The sequence below is a fragment of the Coffea eugenioides genome, chromosome 4 (genome assembly GCF_003713205.1).
Source record: "Coffea eugenioides isolate CCC68of chromosome 4, Ceug_1.0, whole genome shotgun sequence".
Lineage (NCBI taxonomy): Eukaryota > Viridiplantae > Streptophyta > Magnoliopsida > Gentianales > Rubiaceae > Coffea > Coffea eugenioides.
The window spans coordinates 42,177,998-42,186,208 of NC_040038.1; positions in this window are offsets into that span (position 1 = coordinate 42,177,998).

Sequence of the window (8,211 nt, forward strand, 5' to 3'; positions counted from 1 at the left end):
GAATAAAGAGACGGGAAGTCCGAAACAATAGCATCAGGACTTCTTTTTCTCCTTGGTTGCAAGGAACAAACACACGTTTTTTTCTTTTCTTCTTAATTCCGATACTTCATCACACTCTTGGGGAGAATGGCCGCGGCAATAAACTCTAATATTTCGCGCATGACTTTTTCCATGGAGATGAACTAAGCTTTTCTAGTCAAGGGTTAACTTGAAAGTGCGGTTCCAAATATATGTGAGATCGAATTAATTTTATTTATTTCTTTTATTCATTGGTATTTGTACGTTTCCTGATTTAATTGCTTATACTTGTTATGTTATTTGAATGTCAGTAATTGAATTATCTTTGCATCGATGATCAGTTGAATGGACCGTGTCTGAAAAGTTGCTCCTTTGGCTAGATTCGTATTGGTTATTGATTAATCCTGTTTATTTTTATTAGTTGTTTTATTAGTTGGTTAATTAGTTATTTTATATTTTCAAAAATTCCCCATCTCTGGACTCTAAAAGAAATAAGTTATCCCCAATCCCTGTGGATTCGACCTTGCTCACCGCTATATACAAAATTTATATTTTTCTCGAATAGGTATTTATTATTGTACAGGCTCGACTCCTATCATTAGCAAAAGGGTAGTTTGGGATTTTCATTTAAGGTTCGTATAATTTGTTAAGGTTTTGTTACCCAAACAACAAAAATAGGAAAGGTTACTGTAATTCTAAAATAAGAGTAGTGCTAGGTCAAATAGTCATAAATCTAGGTTTCTAGAATTATCCCTTTATAAAATTCTAACATTTTGGGTATACCTTATAAAAATTCACAAAATAAGGATACAAGTAAAATGTTAGACATTACCTAACACAAATTAAACAAGTTCAAGGAAGAAAAGTATCTTGAAGAATTATTCTTGCAAATTTTATTAGGGAGGGAGAGAGAGAGAATCAATGATTAAGGTTGAAAAAGATAGAATTGATATGTTTTTGAAGAATACCACTGATAAGATTATGTACATCATGTTAAGTTTTGTTTAACTTTTTTACAATTGATTGATGATTAAGGTCAAAATAGATAGAATTGATGCATTTGAAAGAGTTCCACTGATTAGGGGAGGGTTGAGTTGAGTGGTAAGATAGAAGGAGTTGTAAATAAGAGGTTTTAGATTCAAATCCTTTTACTTACAAAAAAAAAAAAAAAAAAAAAAAAAGAAGAATACCACCCATTAAGTCATCATACATCATTGGAATGTTCATCGGCCGTTAATCAGAAATTCAATAAAAACAATTGGATTTCGACTAGAGAAACAGTGCTTTGGTAATATTCGAAATCCAAAATGGCAATAGTAAGCTAAAATATTTCAATTTTCTCTAAAAATATTATTGTATCAAAATAATATTCCATATGTTTTTCCCAACAAAATTCAATTAAAAAAAAGGACACCAGCACATCAGTCATCAACTCATCATCACATTAAATAAACAAAAAATAACAAGCCAATATTGCATCTTGCCATTTCCATTGACCAAACTCCAACCAATTCCGTAATGCAGTAAATCAAAACTAAAATGTCAAATAGTTAGTAGTTAGTACTCAGTAGCCAAATAGTCAATAGTTAAACTAATCAGTACTAATATGTAGTCACCAGTTAGTAGTTAAATAATTAGTTACTATTTACTAATTAGTATTTAGTAATATGTATAGATATAACTAATATTAATACATATATATAGTGTATAAATATATTGTAAAAATTTCAAAAATTTGGGCAGCAATCAGTAATTTGGTAATTTTTTTTCCGAAACGGAATAATACACACACACCCAAACAATGAGACACGCAGCAAGCATCACAAACCGGTCTGAAAGCAATCTAAAGGGAACCCACAAGGAATACCCATCCAGCCAATTGGTGACAGGAGGGTACCCCCATGGACCTTAAATCTAGAGTAAATACCCCACAATCAGTAATTTGGTAATGTATATTTAGTATCTGTTTCTGAACTATTTTACCAAATATTAAAATTGGATATATTTTGATTTTACAGAATTCCATTTTATTGAAATCCGAAATCCAATCTAGATTGGATCGGTCGGTTTTCAATTTTTTTTTTAAATTTGAACATCCTTGAATCGTCAATAATTATTGACTATTATTAGAGCATAATAAATCTAATTAGTAGGCATAATTTAAAATTGAGACAAATCTTACTTACGCTCTATTCTTCCTAGACTTACTGTAACTATTATTAGAACATAACAAATCTAATTATTAGGCATAATCTAAAGCTAAGATAATCTTGCTTACACTCTATTCTTCCTAAACCTACTGTACTTTTATAAAGAGTATAGATATAGTTATATATATATGTATATGTATATATATATATATGTATATATATATATATATCTCTACAATAATAAAGCTTGTGTACGTAATTAGTTTGATGTTAACATATCTTGTCACTTGTTGTATTTTTAAATTTACCCTTACCACTATTATCCACTACATATACTCAACTAATGCACAAATCTTACTCAACCAAAATTACCTTACACCAATTCCCACGTTCTCCTTTACCTATCCCATTGAACTACTATTTCTCCCTTCAGTCTTGCATCATCTAATAAACGACATATTACCACACCATTTTTTTAACTTCCAAAACCATCTTTTAATAGTCTCGTAGCAGATTCTTCTCTACTCAATCAACCTTTTCTCCCAAATTTTTTAACTTTTCTCCTCAACCCGTAAATTTAATGCTACTTCAAATTGTCATTCTTCTACACTAAGTGATCATTGCTTCCGGTCAAATTCATTGGGTAAATGTTTCCAAATCTTTTTTTGTAATGAAATATTTTTTATAATGAAATCTTTTTTCGGGGTTTTCATTTCATTGCCAATTGCAAAATTGTAGTCTTGAGATGGATTAATTTCACACAATTGTGCGTTTGTTAGTTTGTGGTTCCTCCAAATATCTTCAAATGATACTTGCATCACACAAGTTTTCCTTTACAATGAAAGAATATGGAAATAAAGACAAACAACGGCAAATATACATTGGAACAGAACTTAATTTACTTCTCTTTACACCTACTAAATTTCCAACAAAAAATTGTATTCATTCATCAGTCTAAATTTCTCCCTTAGTTATCTATTTCGATGGGTCACTTTCATGTGCAGGTTTAACTTTCAAAGAATCACGCCAACCTAAAGCTTTCTACGCACCCTAAAGGTAACTGGCACCACTTGGTACCAATGTATATTTTATTATTCATCGACTCCAAACAATTTTTTTTAACTTTTGCAGGTCAGGACTTTGGAAACAGACCATTTTTTAACTCTTTGCAGGTTAGGACTTTTGAAGCAGAAGTTGTACCTGCATAAAAAATGCACACCATATAAGAATGATTAGACGCCAATAATTTGCTTCAAACCATGTTTTTACTTTTACAGGTTACAAGCTTGCAAGTAGAAGCTGTACCTGCGAAGGGCATTCGGACAAAGGCAATCATCTCTGCTACATATTATTGAGGCACAAATTATTTACCTTTTTCCACCCGTAATTTGCACAAAAATTTCTTACCTCAAACCATAAGGGTTTGATTTGATGGGTGTCTTGTTTCGTATTAAGGTTTTATCAATGGAATTTTGTGGGTACCTACATTAGTGCATCCATTTCATTATTTTGTTCTATGGTCTGCTTGGTTTTTGGTCGGCACAAAAACCACCAGAAAAAAAAAAGTAGAAATGAACTACTAATTGCACACAAATTGCTGGATTTTCTTTTACAATGATCTTTTATTTCTTAGTTCAAGTGAAGTACTCAGATCTTTGCTTTGCTATTTTATTTTCTTTATTACATGTTTTTTTTTTGGTTGCCTGCCACGGTATCCAGGGCTTTGCCCTGACTAATCCGTTGGTCGATCCGGGTCGCACACCTGGCTGTGATGGGTGAGTCTCCCAACAAGGGTAACTGCATACGCCAGGTTTCGAACCCGAGACCTGCTTAAGCGGAACTAAGCTGCTTACCACTTGGCCCAACCCCAGTTGGTCTTTATTACATGTTGATTGCTGCTAATTTTGGCGAACAAGCAAGGTACAACTGCTACAGCAGAAGGGCACTGCATTAAAACATTGTACCTTGCACTTTAAATTATATTTAAAATTTATCCTTTAATCTTCCTATAAATGTATTACTAGATTCACAACTACAGTCTCTAGCAATGCCTCATTTGATGAAGATGAAGATGTCATTCGACTCACATACAATAATTCTGCTGCCCAATGGCATTTTCATCGTAACATTACTTATATGTTGACTGGTGGGTACTAATAAACATTAGTCCATTGTACATATTTATCTACAATACACTTTTGATTACATATTACGCAAAATATTTATATTCACATGCACTATTTATCTGATTCTAATAATTAATTATATTTTTAGACTAGTTGTACATGCGTCGTGCATGTATCGATAACTAGTAGATATAAATAGATAGATAAAGAGAACGGAATTTTTTATGTAAACAAATTTTTGTCACTTTATATTTTTTCTAAACTATCCTTGATGATTTTCCATTACCCATATTTCCTCTTACCAAGTAAAATATATTTCTTATTATTCTCTTGTTTTTTCAACATATTTAGTAAATCCTAATTTTTATTAGTAACTACTAATTTTTGTTATGAATTACTACCAAATAACTATCTATACATATACTTAATTTTGGTGAATTTTCTACTATTTATATTGTCAAAAATATAAAATCAATTTTCCAAAAAATGATTTCAACAAATATACAAAAAAAATAATAACTTTTTTCTATTAGTTGCACACACTTTAGTGTATGTCTTGAACACTAATTATTATCACATTAAGGATGAATATATAGCTAGCAACCATGACTGCTTCAACCATGGAGCCCATAATGGGCACTCCAGTTTCTATATATCATCTACGCTTGCTTTCGTCTTCATGATTTGTGCAATCAATGCTTTGTCTTCAAGCTTATTTGGAACATATGCACCAAGATCGAAAGACTCTCTAGATTATTAGATGGGTACATACTATCATGTTGAAGAATGCATCCTTATAGGGTGCAAAGACACCTAAAACTGTTTATGGGTGTAGAGGAACATTCTTTAACTGAGATATCTAGTACAAGCTTTTGTGAAAAAGTTGATTGGTAATGAGCCTCATTCTTTCTTTTGGTATGATCTATGCATCATCTAGGACCTCTTTATCAACATTTTACTGGTAATCAGCTTTCCAGCCCTGATTTGTCTCATCAGACAAGGTGGAGAAGTGAATGGTATCTGGAAGTGGCCCTCTAGCAGAAAATTTAACATGTTGCAGCTACAAACTCCTATTTTCTTGTCCAACCCATGTGATATGGAACAAACTATATGGACTAACAGCTCTTCAGGTGAATTTACAGTCAGCTCTGCTTTTAAAAGTAATAAGATCCGCCTAACCTGTGATATCTTGGTGGATTTTCTTTTTCTTTTTTTTTTGGGCGTCTTGGTGGAAATTGGTTTGGAATAAGAAACACATTCCTAGATTTTCTTTTATCCTTTGGCTATTGTGTAAAAGAAGACTACTCACAAAGGGACAGATTTGAGAAATTGTGGATGGTTAAAAACTTAAAATAGGTCTGATCCGAATGAATGTGTGCTATGTCGCAGAGATGATGAGACTATCGATCACTTGTTCTTCATGTGTCCAATGTCTGCTGCAGTTAGGTCTATAAAATAAAAGCCTTATGCTCTATGTCCAGAGATTGTATCCCTTGCGTTTGGGGAGAGAGTGGCGGTATGCATTAGAGTACCAAGTCTTCTATTGATAAGTTTAGGAGACTACCACTGGCTATAACAGTTTTATTTTATATATATATATATATATATATATATATATATGGAAGGCTAGAAATATGGTGATGTTCTAGCAAGTTCCTACCTATCCCATTGGCATCACGAATGATATAATGGAAGAGGTGTGGCCAATGTTTTGAATACCAAACCGGACCAGCAGACTCGATCGGTTGAATCGCGAATCGGCCATGCCTCTAGTCTGGTTCAATTAAAAAATTAAAGAATTAATTAAATAGGTCAAAACCGGTCAAGAACCAGTTGAACCGGCAAAAACTGGGAGGTTCAACCAAATTTTATTAAGTATTTATTTTCTAAAATAAATATTTTAGTTTTATTCAAAATTTTTAATTCTAAAATGAATAAAAACTTATTAAACCTTTGAACCGAGATCGAATCAATTGAACCAGTCGAACAGTAAGCAGGAAGGTTTTCTGGTTCACTTTACGGTCCGGATTTAAAAACATTGGTTGTGGCATATTGGGTTTTCTCGACATGGAGTTCCTAGATCAAGAGAAAATAGGTGCCTAATTATGGCTTGGAGCATTACTCAAAGTGCTTTGATCATGAGTAGCTAGCTCTTCAAATTACTTTGGTCACATAGTTTGCCGGTTTTGATATTACACTTAAGCAACTCTATAAAAATTATTGCTCTATTTAATAAAGAAAAATCTTACTCTAATCATGTATAGCTAGTTTCTTTTAGTTACTTTGGTCATATAATTTATTAGTGTTGATATCACATGTAAGCAATTCCAGTCTACACTGTAACGTGTAAAAATTCTTGCTCTATTTAATAAAGAAAAATCTTAATCCTACTCTAAGCGATATATGACAGATACAAACGAAATGATTGGCCACATCCTTAATTTTAGGGAGTCTTATATTTGTATTTATCGTTTAGACATGCACGTGAACTCTTTAATAAAAGGTTCATATTTTGGAAAAAAAAAAAAAGACAATGAGTTTAGAATATACTCAAGTAATTACTTGTGTTAGGAAAAAATAAATCCTTTTTTTTTTTGCAGCTTGACTTATGCATATAAAATTTGACAAGGATCTATGAGCAATTCTTCTTTATCTACTACCCACCAAAAAAAAAGTACCCTTTTCTTCTTCTTCCTTTCTTTTTTTTCTGTACAAACTTCACATTAAGGGAAACTGGACAACCCCAAATATGATATATTACCCATAGACTGGACTTTCAATACTGTGCTGGTGAACATTATCTTTAGTGTTTCCCACAACCCAATTTATTTGGGCTTAAGAAAAATATAATCAACATCATCATTGGTCGAGGTCATTAACAAACAAAATCCGATGTTGTTTACCTAATGGCAAAGATAAATAAGAAGATGTGCCTATCCAATACATATAATAAATATAAAAAAAAAAAAAGAGAGAGAGAGAGAGAGAGAATAATCGTCTCATTATGGGCCTAAAGCACATTTTATCCTCTGTAACTGTGGGACAAAATGATAAAGAATCTGCACGCGTAGCATTAATTGGATAGCATAGCAACTTCGCGATTTGATGATAATGATGTTTGAGGATTGATTGATTGGCTCATGATGATATCAATGCATCTGTTTTCATGCATATACAAACCAACGGACTCGGGGCACGGCCCGGCCAATTTTGGTCATTATCAACTGCGCGTAACTTTCTTTGTATATCGTGTAACTTTTTTTCCACAGGATGTATTTTCACAACAGATAGTGGTGGACCCCACACTTAACGCGAAAATCGAGTTACATGGTGTAATCTCAGCCGCACAAAATTTTGAGGGCAAATCTTGGCCCTTAACCGTGCAGGACGGTCATACTGATGACCGTCCCTGCCCCAAATCCCAAACGAATAGCCAGATAATCATCTGTCAGTTTTAAATCCTCAAGGAATCATTTCAGACTTGCATGTCTGACAGAAAAAAAAAATTTTTTTTTTTTTTGGGGATGAGTTAGAATCTTACGGTCATGAATTCATTTGGTCCATTTCATTGGAATTTAAATATGGTGCTGATATGGTTTTCCTTGTTACCTTTTACTCTATATGAACTCTTGTATGAAACCACACGAATCATTTATTGAGTATTATTACTACACGAACGAATTAGTCTGCAGGATTCATGCATGCTCCCTATTTTACTCTTTTAACTTCTGAGCAAGAGAGTAAAATCTTGAATGTCATCACTCCCGTTTGAATTGACAGTTTCAAGAGTTTTTGTAGAAAAATGTACTGTAAATATTTGATGCATGTGAGGTAAAAATATAATTGAAAAATATATTCATGAAAAATATAAAAAATTTTCTGCGAAAAATCACAATCCAAACAAGTTTGGCCCTCCA